Here is a 20336-nt window from a genome sequence, read left to right as displayed (position 1 = left end):
TTGTTACCTAACCAAGCTGCAAGATGATGTCTGGCCTATTGTGTCTACTTGGTACAATGTCAACAACCTCATCTTCATGCAAGATGGTGCCCCGTCTCAATTTGCATGCACTATTCGTGAATGGCTCGACATCCAATTTCCGGGATGTTGGCTTGGTCGCCATGGTCCACATGAATGGCCAGCAAGGAGTGCTGACCTCACATCATGTGACTTTTTCCTGTGGGGATGGGCGAAGGAAGAGGTTTACCGCACCAAACCAAAAACTCTGGATCAACTGGAGGATCACAATCAGCATGATCTAAACCAACATACCACCTGTGTTCCTGCTGAAGTCAGTTGAGGCTATTCCCAGACGATTACAGAAACTGGTGGACAATGCTGTGCCTATGTGGAATTTTAACACTGCAGACAAGTTCTACTATTCTACTCTCCACATTGAAACTTGTTTCACTACAATCGATCAATAATTAATAAAGTTATTAACAATTTTAAATAGGGAGTTACTTTCCAGCCACCCTGTATGTATATATACCGGATATATATATATATATATATATATATATATATATATATATATATATATATATATATATATATATATCAAAATGAACTTCACAGAATCTGGAGTTCTTAACAGCAATAACAATACGGTGATAATAATAATAAAATAAGTCATTGATACTAACAGTTAAAAATAACGATACCCATAACAATAATAGTCTTATACTACAACAAATTAATATTGTCATTTCCACAACAACCGCCAGCGGCAGTCGTAGCAGCAGCCCGTGACTGATGGATGACTGCCTCTCAACTTTCTCCCCTCACCTCCTAACTGTTACCCTGTTATGCCTAATCCCAGTAAATTTACTAATTTGATCACTCCATCTTGTTCTAGGTCTGCCTTCTCCTCTCACTCCACTTTGGGATTGCCTTTCAGTTAACCTGGTTGTCTGTTATCGGATCTACGATAGACGTGACCTGCCCACAACCGTTTCTGCATTTTATGCCTACTTTCGTCAGCTACCTAGTTGAAGAAGGTCTCTTTTGACGTCTACATCTGGCAGATTACCTAGCAAAATCCATTCCATTCGTCCCTGCCAACTCTTAACCACTTCAATCAATTTTTTGGCCTCGCACGCTTATATTAGACTAAGTAATAGGCTCTCGTACTGAAGGGATAAACAATGGTCACACCTAGCCCTTCCATTCCGTAAAGTCATAAATTGATAAAATGGCTTACAGAGAGCAACTGCAAAATTGAAGGGTTATGTTTGCCTTCTGTAAAGCCGGTAGGAAGAACCTATTACTGTTATGGGAGGAGCTGGCATAATCATCATTATATATCAGTTATCCCACGCTTATCATTCTCTCTCTCTCTCTCTCTCTCTCTCTCTCTCTCTCTCTCTCGATAAGCTTGGTGGGTGTGTATTTACGTGTGTGTTTACATGTACACGAGAGCGAATATGTACGAGTATGTGCGTGTAAGGTAGTGTGTTCCAGTGTGTATAATAATAATTAGAAAAAGACGTACACATATGCACACACACGTACATTCAGTGAGATTGAGAATAAAGGAAACTAATTTGCATTCACACACACACACATAAATGCAATTATACCTTTATACATACACAAAAAGAAGATGGTGGTGATACTGGAAGAAGAAGAAAAAGAAAAAAGAGGAAGAAGAAAAAGAAAAAAGAGGAAGAAGAAGAAGAAGAAGAAGAAGAGAGAGAGAGAGAGAGAGAGAGAGAGAGAGAGAGAAGGGAAAGGAAAAGGGAAAAATAGACGACTGATGGGGAGACGGAAGGGAGAGGGAGAGGAAAAAGGAAAGCAAGAAACGGGGACGGGGAAGAGGAGAGAGTGCAGGGAGAGAGAGGGAGACTGGAAAGATCCATAAGAGGTTGAGAAATGTGAAATGAGGGAGTGGATGAGATGAGGGGAGAGAGCAAAAAAGGGACAGTAGAACGTAAAAGGAAAAATAAGAAGGAAGGGATACAACGTGAGTGAGAAGAAGTAAAACTATAACGTCAAAGCACGAGAGATGAGGAGCAAGACACGGGAGGGAATGAAAGAGGGAGAATGAAAGAGAAAGGAAAGAAGGAAGGAAGGTGGAAAGGATGGAAGGAAGGGAAAAAAATATATAATGACAGCTAACCTGAGAGGAAATGAGGAACGAAACAAAAAAATAAACTGAAGGTTGAAACAAAAAAGGGAAAATGAAAATGGCGCTTAAGAACAAATATGTGTATACACTAACATACTGTGTATATATATGTATATATATATATATATATATATATATATATATATATATATATATATATATATATATATATATATATATGGAGCCTCTGTCGTACAGTGGTAGAGTGTGCGTTTTCGTACATGGGAGACCGAGGGTTCGCTCCCCGCCAGGGTAATATACTTTGGGAGCGGTCTTCTGGCCCCGTACTACGTTGGCGGACATCAGGGGTGCTGTGGTTGAACAAGTGTCCCGTACTATAAAGTATGCTTGCACCCAGTCGCTTGTGCGGGCCAATTACACTTGGTTCACAGACTACACATACATCCAAAGCCACTCCAACATTACAGTCACACTTACAAGCACTTCTCAGCCCACGTACAATCTCTCCCAGATAGCCTAAGCCACTTCGTAGAGATACATAGGCTGTATCGTCCCCACATCGGTCGGGATGGGCCGGTCCTGCAGTGTACACCAGGAAACCATTTACTACGCTGGGTGGTAACCATATAACCAAATTTTGTCGCCTAGTGGTTTAGTGGGTAATTATTGCGCTCCAATCGGATTGAGCCGGTGAAGGTTAATATCCAAGGGATGGTTGGGGCTGATTGCTCGTGTAATGCCACTCAGGGATGAGTGAGGCTGGTCACTCTCATCTTAAATGTCAGGACCAACTGCCTAGCCCCGGGCTCCTACGCTCCTCATGGGGCAATGTAGGATTGGATGATAGATAGACAGATAGATAAGACGAGAGAGAGAGAGAGAGAGAGAGAACGGCAAGGAATACATTATGGAAATTTCTTAAGACCGAGGCTCGAAATTTGGAACTAAAATGGTGACAAGAAAGACATAATAAAGAGGAGGAAAGAGGAGGACTGGAGAAGTGGAGGAGAGTAAGGATAGGGAAAGGAATCAGGGAAAGGGAAGGAAAGGGAAGGAAAGGGAAGGGAAGGGAGGGAAATGAGAGGAAAGTGAGTGAAAGGGAAAGGATGGGATGGGTATAAAAGGGAAGGCAACAGAGGAAAGGGAAACGAAGAGCAGGAATAGCAAGGGAAGGGGATGGAAGGGACGGAAAAGTCAGAGAGAGAGAGAGAGAGAGAGAGAACGGTGACAATATCAAGTGAAATGAATGCATGACGTAACAAGCAGCCAGGTGGGAGGGAAGGAAGTGAAAAGAGAAGGGAAGGAATGAAGGAAAGGATGGAAGGCTGAGAAGGAGATGGAGTAAAAGGAAAGGAAGACTAAATATACAAACAAAGGATGAGGCTATGGCACACCTAATGTCTGACTTGGCTCGTATCTCTGACTGGGGTTAAAATAATCTTGTTTTTAATGCACCAAAGACTCAGTTCTTACACCTATCAACCCGAAAAAATCTTCCACAGGTGTACCCACTAATGTTTAATAATAATCCAGCTCAGTGCTGCATCATCCTTAAATTTACCTGGGGTTTCATTCTCTTGGGACTTATCTTTAAAAGATCATATTACATCTCTTGTAAAATCTGCTTCCAAGACATTAGATGTAAGAAGCCGACTCAGTACCTTCTTTACCCCTGCACAGTTGTTGACTTATACCCGGGTTTTATTCGCTCCTGTGTTGAGAACAATTCTCATGTATGGGGAGGCTTCCTACAGACAGCTCTTTTCAGTAAAGTGGAGTCAAAGGGTTTTCGTCTTCCTAACTCTCATCCTCTTACTGGCTCCCTTCAACCTCAGACTCTTCGCAGCACTGTTGCACCTTTATCTCTTTTTTATCGTTACTGCAAAGGCCACTGCTCCTCTGAACGGTCTGCTTGCATCCCTCCATCTCCAAGACGGGCACGTAGCACCCGTCTAGAAACAAACTCTCATCCCTTTTCTGTCCGCCTCTGTAATGCAAGATTAACCGTTATTCCCAGACTTCATTTATGCAGCAGGTCAACTCAGGAACTGTCTTCTTATGTCTGTATTTCCTACTTCCTATGGTCTCCAGTCTTTCAAACACAGTATATCCAGGCATCTCGAAATAACGGATCTTGACTTTGGCTCTCTTTCGTTGTGTGTGTGTGTGTGTGTGTGTGTGTGTGTGTGTGTGTGTGTGTGTGTGTGTGCGAGGAAGGAAAGGTTTGCAGGCTCCTGGCCTTTGGTTCCTTCTTCCTTGCATACAAAAACAAGAGAAAACAACAAAAACACAAGAGGAAGACTGATTGTAAAGGAACATGATAATGAAAGCATTAAAATAGGAAGGCTCGGTGAGAAGGGGGGAGGGGAGAGATAGAAAGGGGAAAGAGAAAGGCGAGGGGAGGGGAAGAGAGAGGGAGAGGAGTGGGAAGGGGAAGGGCAAGGAGGGGAGGGGAAAGTGAAGAGAAGAGTGGTAAAGAAAACCTGTACAAGAGAGAGAGAGAGAGAGAGAGAGAAGGGAAGGGAAAGGAATGGCACAAATCAAGCATGGACGAGTGAGGGGAGGGGAGGGGAGGGAGAGAAGACATGTTGAAGGAGGGGAAGGGAGGGAATGGGAAGAGACGGAGAGGGAGAAAATGGGAAGAGGAGGGAAGGGAGGAAATAGAGACTGACACTACTGCAGAACAGAGTGAGGAAAAAGAGAGGATGGGATGGAGAGAGAGAGAGGGGGGGGGAGACGGGGGGGAGGGAAGAGATGGTCTAGAAACATTGCTTGAAGAAAAGGAGGAGTAGATAGGAGAGGAGGGAGAAAAGAGACAAGAGATGCTATGGAAGGAGGTAGGGGAAGGAGAGGGAAGGAGAAGAGGAAGAGGGGAGGGGAAGAGGGAAGAGGAGGAAAATAGGGATGGAAAGAGGAAAAGAGAGGGAGAATAGGGAAGAAGAAAGGAAAGGGAAGAGACGAAGGAAGCGTAAGGGAAAGGAGGGGGTAATAGGGAGAAGGAAGAGGGGCGAGAAAGAAGGGAATGAGGGAGTAAAAATCCAAACAGGAGGAAAGGAAACAGGTAAGGAGGGAGGGCAGCTGGTGAAGGAAGAGAAGAAACATGAGAACTGGGAACAGGGGAAGAGATGGAACAAAAGGAGAAAGAAGGGAGTACGAAGGCAGGGAAGAGGAGGAGCACAGATCAACAGTGGAGGAAAGGATGCGAAGGGTGAAGGGTGAGGGGAGAAAGAAGGAGAAGGGAAAGAGGTACAAGATGGGGAATGAGGGGGGAACAAAACTTAGGTGAAGAAACAAAGGGAGGGGAAGGGAACGACGTATAGTACAGCGGGGGAAAGTTAGGAAGGAAAGAAAGAATTAAGAGGAAAGAAGGAATTAAGAGAAGGAAGAGGAAAGAAGGAGGGGAAAAGGAGAAAAGAGAAGGAAAGGCATATATAGAGGAAAAATGAATAAGTAGAGGAAATAATGACAGGGGGTGATGTAAAGGAAAATATAGAGTGAAAGGAGAAAAAGTCATGAGGGAAGAAGAAAGAAAAGAGGAGACAAAGGGGGGGGGGGTAAATGACATGTGATGGGAAGGAAGGCGGTGAATGGGAGGAAAGGAAAGAGGGGAAGGGGGTTGGAGAAGGAAAGGTGGGGAGTGGGTATGGAGGGGGATGTGGTGGAGAAAAAGAGGGAGGCCTGAGAGTGAGCAGTATATAAACCGAAGCACTTCACGCTGCATCACCACACTTCACCACACTCTGTCATGGGGAGTCTTGTGAGTATAGACAAACGCTACCAACCAAAACTACAAACATTACCTATCTACCAGCGTCTGTGTTTCTCTTAACAAGCACAGCTACAAACATTACACACCTACAAGCTTCTGTGTATATCTTAACAACCACGGCTACAAACATTACACACCTACATGCATTCTGTATATCTCTTAACAACCACAGCTACAAACATTACACACCTACAAGCTTCTGTGTATCTCTTAACAACCACAGCTACAAACATTACACACCTACCAGCTTCTTTGTAACTCTTAACCACTTAAACTACACACACTAGAGCTACCGAATATTTCTGTATCTCTTAACAACCACTTCAAACACAGTCATCAAGATTCTAGTTATCTCTTCACATCAAAAACCAAAGCCATAAACAGCAACGATACCAATATCTTCCATGCTTATTTCAACCATCTTTCTAGGCATTCACACCATTATTTGGCATTTCCCTACAACCATGAAACCATAATATATGGAGTAAGCAACATTTTTCACGTAACCAGTACTTCACACCAACCATGATTGTAGTTACTGAGTTACCGTGTTTTTTACACCTACCAACATATCCCACATTCCAAACAACTATTCCCCGCAACACACCTAAAATATATAAACACATACACATCACAACTACATCACAACCACCAACACATTCACTATCTTTGTTAACACACACACACACACACACACACACACACACACACACACACACACACACACACACAACTCTGATTATAACCTCCCATAGCAACCACCTCTTTATCTATGTCCAACAGATTACTTCAGTACCGAATAGCCTGGCCTTAGCAATAAAGATACCATCAAACTGAAAAAGGTTAATGCAGAGTGTTTTAACCCTCCACACGACGTGCTCTCCCATCAGCTGCATAAAATCGTCAGGTGGTCTATAGAGAAAAGTGTCACCTCGCAGCAGGGTTAAAAAGTCTCCATAACCCGTTCAGTATGATGATCTTGTTTTATGCTTCTACTACCGCAGTCGTTTTATCTGCTTACAAGACGCACGTCTTTGTGAGAACATAAGATTTTCATGAACCCATTCACAACGATGACTATCTTGCATTTTTTTTTTTTTATACTGCCAGGGGATTCTCTTCATGATAGGAGACTGATTATACCTAAAGAGTTAGACAGCCTGTTCTATGTCACCAAATGCAGGATACTGTAGATATTGTATGCTAAATCGCAGGCCGTTTGCAACACTTGTAGTATTACTATCACCACAGTTCCCATTCCACCACTAAGACCACCACCACCACTAGCACCAACAGCACCTCCGCCACCATTACCATTATCACTTCCATCATTACCACAAGCATTTACATTACCATTACTCTCACCACCACCACCATCAGCACACTTTCATCACAGTTACATGTGTTATCATATCACCATCACTATCGTCACACCAATCAGCTCTATCACCATTACTACCACAGCAAAAACAACCACCATCACTACTATTACCATCACCACCAACATTGCAACCACAATCCCCACCACTACTAAACCCACCATCATCATCACAACAATCATGCATCTCTGCTACCATTATCACCACCTCCCCACCAGCACCACCATCACCACTACTATCACAATGATCATAAATCTCTATTTCCGTGCATTTACCACCATAATGACCACCACTCCTCCTGCCAAAAATTGTGACTTGTAGCTTATATCATAACAGCTTGCAGCTTGTATTATAACATCTTGAAGAACAGTGAGGCCAGAACAAGACACATTCATCTCCCTTGTTAAGCTGCAGAACATGAACTCTACAACCACCAGAACACAAACTAGATAATCTTCTCATTTTATCATTCGTCTTACTAGATGTACAAATTAATTACCCTATACCCTCCCCACTGAAGCCAAAATGCCTATAACACTAGAAGATCAAGAATTTACCCCCGTCAGTACTATCTATCTATCTATTGCCAGACGCCTTAATCCCTTATATGGGGTGGCCACAAACAAATCGTCTCCACGTCACCATTTCCCCCGACATTTCACTGCCCTGCTCCGAATTTACACCCCTCTCTCTCATATACCTCTCCACTCCATCCCTGCATCTCATCCTTGGCCTTCCCCTCTCTCTCTCCCCCTCCACCTTACTCACATACACTCTCCTCGTCAGTCTCTCACTCTTCATCCTCTCCACATGGCCAAACCACCTCAATGTGTCTCTCCTAATGCTTCCTATCACATCCACATCCATACCACAACGCTCCTTCACATCCTCATTTGTCAGTCTGTCTCTCCATGTGACTCCACAGGCTCCTCCCAATTAAGTCATTTCCACTGCTCTCACTCTTGACTTGTGTCCCTCCAACAATGTCCAAGCTTCACTTCCATACGTCAGAGTTGGTATCACAATACTGTCATATAATAACTTTTTCACTTCCATGCTCACTTCCCTGTTTCTTATCACTGCCTTCAAGGAACCAGCAACCTTTCTTCCTTGTTGTACCCTTTCAAGCAATTCACCCTCCAAACATCTATCCTTACTCATCACACTACCCAAGTACTTAAATGTGCTCATATTTTCCATTTCCTCATCATCCAGCCTCACTGTACATTCACTGACTTCACCTCTCTCGAAGACCATAACTTTACTCCTTCCTACATTTACCTTTTAATTCCGTTTCTTACACACTCTCCCAAGCTCATCCACCAAGCCTTGCAGCTCCCCTTCGTCTTCATTTAACAACACAGTATCACCGGCAAACAACAATACAGGGAGTTTCCAAACACTGCCCTCTCTCATTAGGGCCACTCCAACATCCACTGCCCTACCTTATATCTCTTTTATAACCCCATCCATATACAGATTGAACAACCACGGAGACATGACACATCCCTGTTTCAGCCCAACCTTCAAATAGAAAAACTCACTTTGTTCATTATCAACACGCATTGCAGCCTTAGCACCCTTATACCTACTCTTCATAGCATTCAACAACTTCCCATCTACTCCATATATTCTTAATACTTTCCACAATCCTTGTCTGTCCACCCTGTCATATGCTTTCTTCAAATCCATAAAGGCCGCATACAACTTCTTTCTCTTCTCTAGACACTTTTCCATTAAAGATCTAAGAATGAATATCTGATCTACACAACCTCTTCCCTTCCTAAAGCCTCACTGTTCTTCTCCAACTGATTCCTCTGCTATTTCCGTAACTCTGTCAATAAGTATCCTGCCATATAATTTTCCTATTACACTAAGAGGACAAATGCCCCTATGATTACCACACACTTCTTTTTACCCTTTCCCTTTGTGCAAGGGAATAATTATACCTGACTTCCAATCATCCGAGACGTTACCTTCCTCCCAGACCAATCTGCACATCTTCCACATCCATTCTACTACTATCTCTCCCCCATGCTTCATCATTTCACCACACACTCCATCAATTCCTGGAGCTTTCCCCATTTTGATTTTCTTCATTGCTTCCACAACTTCCATCCTACTGATTTCTTCCTGTCTTCTCACTCCCTCCTTCTCCCAGCCATTACCCAACCACTTATACCTGCATTACTTTCATTCTCTATGTTCAACAATTCATTAAAATGTTCTCTCCATCTGCTCACTTTTTCTCCCTTCTCAACTAATAATCTACCATTTTTATCTTTCACTCCTCTACTAACTTCATTGCCACCCTGTCTTATTCTCTTCACCTCTTTCCAGAACATTTTCTTACAGTCCCTCCACTTTACACTCAAATTCCTTCCAAATTCCTCATCCACTCTCTTCTTACTCTCTCTTTCTAATATTTTCACCTCTCTCTTCCTTTCTACATATAACTCTCTCTTCTGCCTCTCAACTTCTTCCATGCCCCTATTTCTCATCCATTCATTGTATGCTTTCTTCTTTTGTGCCACAACCTGTCTCACCTCTTCATTCCACCATGCTGTTCCTTGCACCCCCTTCCGTCTTCTCTTCACCCTACACACCACATCACATGCTGCACATATTTCTTCTGTGAATATCTTGCACACACCTTCCACGTCCCCCATCTGCTCTAATTCATATTTACGCAATCGTTCCTCCACTTCTGTCTTATATTCTGCCTTTTTCTCATCCTCTTGTAACCTTTCCACTCTCCTTACATCTACTCCATCCTCCCATCCTTCCTTTCTTCTGTTTCTCCATTTTACTTGAGCCTTGATTCTGACCACCACTTGGTGGTGATCGGAAAGTCCACTTTCCCAACCTCTATATGCTCTTGCATCCATTACACATCTTCACATCCTTTCATCCACACACACATAATCAATCATTGCCTTCCTTTCATTCAGTTCACCATCCACCCTTCTCATCACTCTTCATGCATACCTGTGGATCATTTTGTGCCTGAAGAAAGTACTGGCTATCACCAATCCCCTCCCGGCACAAATGTCCACTAAAGCACTGCCATTCTCATTTGTCTCAGCAGGCACACCCAACTCACCAACAACTCCTTCCACCTTCACATTCCCTACTTTACCGTTCATATTACCAATCAAAAACACTCCCTCATTCCTTTCAAACTTTTCCATGCACACTTCCACATTTGTCCAGAACTCTTCTCTCACTCTGCTTGCACGATCTTGCGTTGGCGCATACACACACACAATCGCCCACATTTGTAGTCCAACTTTCAATCTTATCCACACAATCCTTGAACCAACGGATCCATACTCTCTTATATTATCCTTGCATCTGTTACTCACAACAATACACACTCCTTCTTTGCCCTCTCATTCTCACCTACTCCTGAACATATACCCCATCCAAACTCCCATTCTCTCACACTCTCAACTCTCCATTTAGTTTCAGTTGATCCACATACATCCACTTTCGCACCCTTAAGCACCTGGACAATCTCCCCCTCTTTCACCTCATCATTTATACCCCTTACATTCCAGGTCGCCATCCGTATCATGTCCTTTGTACGGTCTTTAATCGTCATCTTTTCGTCAGGCCTGGTCCGAGGCTTCTTGTTCGTGTTTTTAATTAGATGTTTTCCGGGGAGTGGCACTAACCCTCCGCCAATGCACTTGCTGTCACGTAGGGAACACGTGTCGGTTGGTTAGGCCTATAAGGTTACTACCCAGCGTTGTAAATGATTTCCTGGTTTACAGGAAATCATTCGGCTTGCCACTCGATGTAGAGGTACCCTGAACACAGGGTGCCACTGCACTAAGTGGGTGGATGATAGGCGTCCCCATACAATTTTATTCAGCCCAAGAGACATTCTATGGCCTCATAAACTTCAATACCAAAGGCCTTTCCTAAGATTAATACAAGTGTCTGGAAATAGGAAAAATTAGCCAATGAAAAAACTCTCTCTCTCTCTCTCTTTCTCTCTCTCTCTCTCTCTCTCATTACCGGAAACAGTCCTTCTTTCCACCCACTCATCCCAATCTCTCTGTTATCCCCGTCGAATCTCATCAGAGTATCTCAATTAGCAGCAATCAAAATAATTCAATCAGCCACCACTACTGTCATCATTACAACCTTTCCTTTCACTACTGTCATCATTACAACCTCTCCTTTCACTGTGACAGCCACTTCTACAACCACTACCGTCAACTTTACAACCACCACTAGCTACCAACATTACAATCACTACAACCACCATTCCATCAACTACAAGCACTTATAACCACTGCTGCCAACAATATAACCAACCATATTACCTTTACAACCACCATCACCACCATTATAACACTACCAATATTTCTGTTACCCTCATTCCTAACAAGAGTAGTACTGTACCTACCAAAATCTTTCAACTACCATCATTTCTACCATCAGCAACCAAAATCATTATCCAGTCAGGACATCACCATTATTACCAATATTATAACTACTGACACCTATTGTACTACAAATCATTATCAAACTATCAATAACTACCACAGTCAGTATCCACCTACATCCATCCCTACCAACATCGCAACTGCAAACATCGCAACCATAAGCTCCTCGTTAACGTGAATGACTGGAGAATAACAACAACCATTTCACCACCACCATCCCAAGACGGATGGAACTCTGCTACGACCATTGCAGCTACTACCACCGCAGCTACGAATATTCTCTAACAACAATTACCTGTACATGCCATTAGTGCTGTTTGCCCGTTTTCACGGTTCATCTTATCACCATCACCTCCAAGCATCATTTCACACACCGGTATACAACCACCAACACTACCTGTACTACCTCCATCTCCGACGATATAAAGACTACTACTATCACGATCACCCACATCACCATCACCATATTATCACAATACTACTACCATCATCACAACCACTATTACAACCACCAAAACGACAGCCGTTACTACCATCTCAACACTGTCGCTCCCATCCTACCCACCATCACCAACATTTCATCACTGCAACCACGAAAACAACAATCAATACAATCACAACAACAATCAACTCTCACCACCACAATAACCTTCAGCACTACCCTTCTCACTTTGTTTTCCGCCTTACCCCCAGATCAAATTAATGTAATACTTTCACCTTCCCTCCTGTCCCCCTTCCCCGACATGTATCAGAATGAGACTGGTAGCACAGCCGGAATATTCACTCCCACTCCCCCCCACCAAACAGCTCCACCAGCTCTCTATCACCACCACTACCACAATCAGGACAACCGTCCCTACCTTACCACGAACCCACTCCGCCCCAACAGTTCAACCACAGCCACCACCATTACGGCCCCCTCATAACTACAATAAAAACAATAATAACCGTCAATAGTATCTCTTGCAACCCCTCTCCACCACTTAAAGTTCCTCTCCATCACCATTACCACCATCAGAACCAGCAATAACCACATCACCATTTCTACTCCTAATTTCAACGATAACAATGAACACGCCTCATTTCACAACCCCTCACCACCCCCAGTACACCACCCCACCCCATTCACCTTCTTTCCCTACCACCACTACCATATTGTACCCAAACCCACCATCACAATAATCATCATTACAATCACACCCATTACCCTCACCCAATCCCTCTCGGCTATCCTCTCTACCCCAAAAGCCTCCCCATTTCACTCCCCTCCCACTTCCCTCAAGAATGGAGCTCAACCTGATATCACCGAGAAAATACTGACTCGCTTTCTCTCTTATTCTTCAAGTTCGAACATTTCTATCTTATTGCACATCTCTCTCTCTCTCTCTCTCTCTCTCTCTACCTGTTTCGACTATTTTCTCGTGCTTGTGTTCTCATTCTTTTACCTATTTTTTTCATCTCCTCCTCCTCCTCCTCCTCCTCCTCCTCTCTTCTTCATCCTCCTTCCTCAACTTATCTTTCATTTCCTCCTCCTCATTCTCTTTTTCTCCCCTCCTCCTCCTCTTCCTCCTCCTCCTCCAAGCCACAGCCGCTGTAAACAGAATACAAATACCTGGTACCGCGTTCTCTTCCATTGCTGAACCACATAACTTCTAATTATTTCATCAAGACTGGTTATTCTAATTCTGCTTTCCACTGTCTCCTTTCGTTTCTTCCTCCTCCTTCTCCTCCTCCCGCTATTCTTCCTTCTCCTCTTCATCCTTCTCCTTCTCCTCTTCTCCTCCTCCTCCTCCTTCTCTTTGGCATCTTTTTTTCTTATTCTTTGCGTCTTCTCATTTTCCTCGTTTGTTTTCTATTATCATTTTTTAATTCTTGCGTGCTTAACTGTTACATGTCTTTCCTTGATTGTGTGTGTGTGTGTGTGTGTGTGTGTGTGTGTGTGTGTGTGTGTGTGTGTGTGTGTGTGTGTGTGTGTGTTTTCTTTAGATTTTTCGTTTTGTTATTATTTTTTACCACCGTTGGGAACAGATTCGTGAAACGATCACTAATCTGTTATTTCGGCAGAACAAAGATCAGGCTTTCTCTGGCCATCGTGAACAAAAAAAAAAAAAAAAAAAAAAAAAAAAGCACACTCAAGAGTTTTGTAAAGAGTGAGTCTTACCTCATTACGTGTTGAGAGAGAGAGAGAGAGAGAGAGAGAGAGAGAGAGAGAGAGAGAGAGAGAGAATTATTAGGAAAGTCAGTTCTTGATATGGGGGAGGGGATGACATGAAACAATAATATAAAGGTAAGACTGGAGTCAGAGATGAGACAGGACGGTGATGAAATGCTAAATAACGACAGGAAAGGGTCAGATATAATAGGGGAGAGGAAAGTGAAGGAGATTCAGGCATCCATTTTGTAATCCTGTATTTCAGGAGCGTAGGGGATAGGAGATAGGGCCCTCAGTCAAGATACTTAAGAGGGTGGCTAGTCACTGGTCCCTGAGTGGCATTATGTGAGCGTTATTCCCTGATCGCCTCTTGAACTAAAACCATGGGCCATTTCCAATTGGAGCGCCTTAACTTACTAGACCACCAGACGCCAATTACTATCTGCATTGCTTCACCCAACATGGGAAATATTTTTCCTTACAATAAAAATCGTATGATACGTCGCTCAATGTCGGGTCACCTAAAGGTAGCACTGCACTAATTAAGCGGATGGTGACCGCCTCCACCCACTAGAAAGTGAAGAAGTACAGAAAAAAAAAAAGATAAACAAAAGTAGGGGAGGTGGAATCAGTGTTCAGTAGGAAGGTATTAGGCACTAAATACCCATAGGAGGGAGATCAAACTGAAAATGAAAACAGAGAATGGAGGAAGTCGAAGAAGAAGACACTAAATAATGTGAGAAGAGTTAGCTTTTGAGAGCGAAGAGAAAGGTGCGGAGGGGTGGGCAAGAAGGCGGACAGACCCCAACACAGGAGAGTCAGTTTCCCAAGGAAAGGGAGGGTGGGGAGGATGAAAGTTGATGATAAGAGAGTGAGACTTTATAACGATAGGGATACAAGCGAACTGTGAGGAAGAGGACGAGTACACGACAACATAGGCCCAATACCAACAACAGAGGGATCGGGGGACAGTAGAAGGAGGAGGAGGAGGAGGAGGAGGAGGAAAAACAAGAGCAAAAAAAGAAGTAGAACAAGAAAATGAAGATTACGTCAAAAAGTAAAAGAAAAGAAGAGAGGAGGAGGAGGAGGAGGAGGAGGAGGAGGAGGAGGTGAAATCAAGAACAAGAAAAAGGAGAGTAGAACACGAACAAGAACAGGAGGATGGAGAATATAAAAACAAATACACAAGGAAGAAGAGAGGAAGTTGTTGGATATTTCACACCACAGCCACGAGACCAGGACATAGGTACAAAGGTTGGAAAACACGAAGGAGGAGAAGAGGAGGAGGACGAACAAAGAAAAGAATAAAAAGAAGAGGGGAAGAGACTATAACATGACATCACAGGTTTAACACAACCGTACAAAGAAGCAACAACAAGATGATGATGATGATGATGATGATGATGATGACGATGATGATAAAGAAGGAGGAGGAGAAAGAGGAGGAAGATGAATGAGTACGTATAACAGCATGATCAATACGAGAGACGGAGACGAGAAAGAAGAAAAGACGAGGAATACAAGAAAAGGCTAAGAACACACCACAGATACACGCTACCACAACAAGGAGCATTAGGGAGAACAAAGGAGGAGGAGGAGGAAAGATGATAACAAAGGCGAAGATTGTGAAAAACGTGGAGAAGGAGCATAATGAAAGCAAAACTAAAGAGGAAGAGGATGTGGTGAAGAAGGCAGTGAGGAAGCATCCTAGACAGGCTAATAATGAAGTACCTGGCGTGGGGGGAGGGAGCAGTGTAGTGATGAGTGGTTATAATCAGGCTTCTTGTTTTTGTTGGGGGGGGGACGGGGGTTGTCACAACTATCTAGGAACAACTCGGATTAGGCATCAGATAATACAGTAGATGGTTAAATAAAAAGCGACACACAAATTGATTACTAGACAGGTAGATAGATAAGCCTCTCACCACACGTGTTGTTAATAGTAGAATAATGCACAACACTAAAAAATCGTAACACACCTTGGAAGAAACAGAGTTAAGGAAATCAGCAGCACTCTAGGGCTACTGCATTTTTTCTATTCTTTCTTTCTTATTTATATTATTCTGATTATCAGACTCTGGGCATAGATGGACATTCTTCTCCCAGGGAACTCCCATTTTCCTTACGCACCATTCCATCAACGGATGACATCATTCAGTTTCACACGTCACCGTTTGGGTACTAACACCGAACTCTTCATGTCGAATCATTCTAGGGCTTTTGATGGTACAAGAGGATCATTTTCATTATGTTGGTGGGTCTAGCAGAGGTTCAAAGAAGACTTGGCGATATATACATTCACAAACTGTTCCCACCCCAGCCAAGGATCGATCTCTTGATCTTACACAAAGGAATGCACTCATCAACCACATGGTTTCATATAATATTGCTTCCAGTGGGCACCTTCATCCTTGCAATATAACTCGCATGAAGTGTTGGCAAGGAAACTACACGTGGTGCCGCTGTGCATCCTGGATGAAGCAGCTACGGCGTCCACTGAGGAGCCAAACCTCCTCATATCTCTCTGCATCTCACCGTGGGAAGTATCTCGATCCGACCCTGATGAGGTGCTGTCTACCACAAGAAGGTGTCGGACCTCTACTGCTCAAGGATATATCACTCTTGCAGATACTGATCAGAGTTTGAGTCTTCAACTTCATGCAGTTCACTCATTGGGAAAATGGATATTAAAATAATTCTCTCAGGCTCTTACAACTCAGAAGTAATATAGTCTGCTGATGACTTTTAGAATCCTAAAAGTTGTTCCGACCATAAGAGTGTTACTCCCGACAGTCATATCAAAGCCTAATGGAGAAGTCTAGCATGAGCTGGACTGACCATGAACATTAAGGTCAATCATTACCAGGATTAAAACTTTTGTTTCTGTCTATCATTTGTTCAAACAGCTTAAATTTCCTTTCCCCAGGTGCTGCTGACAATGATGGTGGTGGGGGTGAGTGCTGACTCCGTCAGCTATAGTTCAGCAGAGGAGGGATTCTCCAGTGGCCGTGGCTTTTTCAGATCAGGAGTCTCTAGTTTCTCGCCTTATTTGACTCCAGGTTTTTATCTGGATTTTCTGGGGGTTCTGGGTTCCCTGGTGGGTATGGTGGTGGCGGTGGCATGTGTGGTGGTGGACAGGTGCTATACATTGATGGATCCTGCGTGACACCTCAGGTAACCCAGAACCTGTACATGTACCGCGCTCCGCCTGTGTCACCTAGCATGGGACCTCAACCACACGTGCCACCACCCTGTCTGGAACACAGCATCGTGTTCATCCATACATCAGAAAACTTGTTCAACCAGGAGCCAGTGGCGTTGCCACCGCCACAGCAGATGAATGTAGTGTACGTGCTTAGCAAGTGGCCAAAACAAGACCAACAGGTGGTGCACGTACCTGCACCAGAGCAGCAGGCACCAGAAATCTACTTTGTCAACTATGCTGATGGTGAGAGTCCACTGCTGCAGAGCGTGGTGACCTGCAGTCCACCCTTAGCCAGGCATCCCAGGGCAGTGGTGAGGTGGTGGGCAATGTAGTCCACCCAGGTGGTGGCGGCAGTGGCTTCAACAATGGTGTCAGTTTCGGTATCAGTGGTGGTGGCATCAGTGATGGTTTCGGCTCAGGTGGTGGCTACATCTTAGGCAGTGGGGATGCTGGCTCTAGTGATCCCTCCAGTCTGTATATCACACCTTGAGACGTCCCCCTTCCACTCTCGTGCCATCCTTCCCCACACCTTCATCTCATGCTAACCTCCCCTACCCACCCCAAACTTAGAAACCCATCTCCATGCATTACTGAGCATGAGGGAGATTTGTTAGTTAAAGTATTCCTATATATAAAATAGACATTGCGCAATAATATTTCTTTGTTTTCCACTTACTCTAATGTAACCCTGGGAAAATGCCACTTGAAACCATAATTTTAAAAAATGGAAGAAACCCACATACCGTTAAACATTTGCAAAAAAAATCAGCGAACCCCTTCGTGTGCGGATAAGTTTTTACGTTTTCTGGGATATGACGCGCAGGCTTTTCTCCCCTCCCCCCCTGGCCACCGCGCGCTCCAAAAACGTGTATTCTTGGCATAAGTTCACTACCCAGACCTATTTATTTTGCCACAAAACCCACATATTCCTATTTGTCGATGTTTGTTCTACACGATAAGCAAAAAAAAAAACACACACACCAAAAAACACACTACACGTACAGCAGGGCCCTCGGAATAAACATTCAGGATCACTGATTTCACTTCCCAACATCATAAGTCGAATGTTTACTAATCAGTCTCTACATGTTAGGCTATGCCATCAGTCGAAAGAGAATTTTATTAGCTTTCAAATGGGGGGGGATCCCAGTTTGATACGAGGTGCGGTCTTCGAGTATTAAACGAAAAAGTAAAACTTATTATCGACAGAAAACTACTCTTTTATTCAGGGAGTGTTTCCAAAGAACTTCTCTTGGAACCGTTGTTTTTATTTCATTATCCTATGCATAGTTTCATTCCCTCTCATTTCAGTAAAGAACGATGATCCTGGGCCTCATAGTTTTCGAGAAAAATGCAAAAAACTACGGCCTATTTTGCCGTGCACTGACCTGCCATCAGCCGCACTTACTTAAGTTATTTTCCCCTAGCGCGCTAACACTTTTATGCTTGCAAGCTATGCTTTCTTTGCTTTTATACCAACAACTATTTTATATAATTATTTCTGTTTTGTATTTAGTCCTCTCAGAAACCACACATGAACACTAAACCTGTTGCTAGCAACTGAAACTGAAGCTGTACTTATTTCCCTGTCATTTGTATTGAGGTAAATAACAATATATATGTATATGTAAATATACTGACATAAATAGAGGTAAATGGATAAATAAAAATAGAATATCATGTACTTCTCTAGTGGCGATGATCTTCCTGCAGGACCAGATCGGTTGGGAGGCGAGGAGTTTATTACTGTGTGTGTGTGTGTGTGTGTGTGTTTGTGTGTGTGTGTGTGTGTGTGTGTGTGTGTGTGTGTGCTCCACTAGTGAAGGTATCGCTTAGTATGGTACCGTTCGAAACAATCACCCATGCAAAGTGGCACATATTATAAAGGACACATGTTCCTTGTGTCCTTCCTCACCCCCAACTTGAAGCACAAGGTACACCTGAGCCTCTTTTTGTCAGGGATCCTCACCCAGTGGTGGCCCAGAGTGCGATCCAACCTCACGTCGTCGTCAATCACCCAGCGACGCTTGCTTGGATACCCTCGTGCTCTGTGGTCCTTCATGTGAGAGCTGCAGGCCCAGGCACAGGTTCTCCCATGGGACCAGCAACTGGAGGTGGTGGCAGTTCTGGCACCCCTGATGGGCCACCTGCATGTGATGCTGGTGGTGATGGTGGCATCTGTGATGGCCCTGCTTCTGGTGGTGCTGGTGTGCGGTCTCCTGCAGGCTGTGCTGGTGCTGGTGGTGGCTGGGCCCATCCTGCCACTGACGGTCGTGCCTGTTGGGTGCCAGGTGATGCTGGTGGTGGCCGCCGGATAGTTAGGTCTGGGGCATGGTGGAGTGTGTGTCAAGTTGCAGACCAGTCATCTTCGTGGAAATGCAGAAGATCGTAGACGATCTGCTCCACAAATTCAAGGAGAGTTATTTGCATGTGTCTGTACTTCTTATACAAGACAAACACGTTGAACAGTGCCATTTGGATGAAGTAGAATGTAATCTTCTTCGTCCACTTAACAGTTCAGCCTTGGATGGGGTAGTACTGGACCATCTGATCGAAATGATCCACCCCACCCATGTACCTGTTGTACTCCCCCACAACGACGGGCTTATGAACGACGTTCTCCATGTAGGTTGTCCGCCCGTCATTACCCTTCACCTTTCCTCGAACCCTCTTCAGAATGGTGTCCGCAGTGTGGAAGGTGGACACCATGTTTACAATGCGCTTGTCCCTCCACAGAAGGACTAGCACATTGTCCTTGTGCCTGTACATCATGCCCCCCTTGGGCAGGCTCTTAGCCCTGGCAATGGCCTCCAGCTGGCATGGCGCTCCTCTAGGCAGCCGTAGGGTCCCACACACATAAAATCCTGCAGTGAAGAGTCGTTCACACAGGGCTGCAGAACTGTGATAGTTGTCCATGAACAACTAACAGCCCTGGTCCTTCAATGGTTTCACAAGGACCAACACGGTGTTCTGAAGGGTACGCTGCACCCCCGTGTAGACCTTGAGGTTCCAGATGTAGCCTGAGGACGACTCAGCCAGCATATACATCTTGATTGCATACTTGTTGGGCTTCTGGGGGTTGTAGACATGAAAGGACAGCCGGCCCTTCCACCCAAGAGAGCCTTCATCCAGGTTGAGCTGCTCCTCAGGTAGGTATGCTGACTCGAACAGCTGAAGGACATACTCCATGACCGTGTGAATGCGGATGAGCTGATCTTGGTTGTCCCAGGGAATGGTGAGTGA

The 20336-nt window shown here is 44.2% G+C and overlaps 1 pseudogene; it reads left to right on the top strand.

Annotated features, from left to right (window-relative positions):
- The window catches only part of LOC145399542 (uncharacterized), a 38893-nt pseudogene extending 21310 nt beyond the window's left edge, over nt 1-17583 (top strand).
- Nucleotides 17584-20336: the final 2753 nt, after the last annotated feature.

This window comes from Coenobita brevimanus, chromosome 49, assembly GCF_032717465.1.
Source record: "Coenobita brevimanus isolate Jiangsu-jjx chromosome 49, ASM3271746v2, whole genome shotgun sequence".
Taxonomy (NCBI): domain Eukaryota; kingdom Metazoa; phylum Arthropoda; class Malacostraca; order Decapoda; family Coenobitidae; genus Coenobita; species Coenobita brevimanus.
The sequence above is the reverse complement of the archived record's forward strand: the minus strand, read 5'-3'. Positions and strand labels throughout refer to the sequence as shown.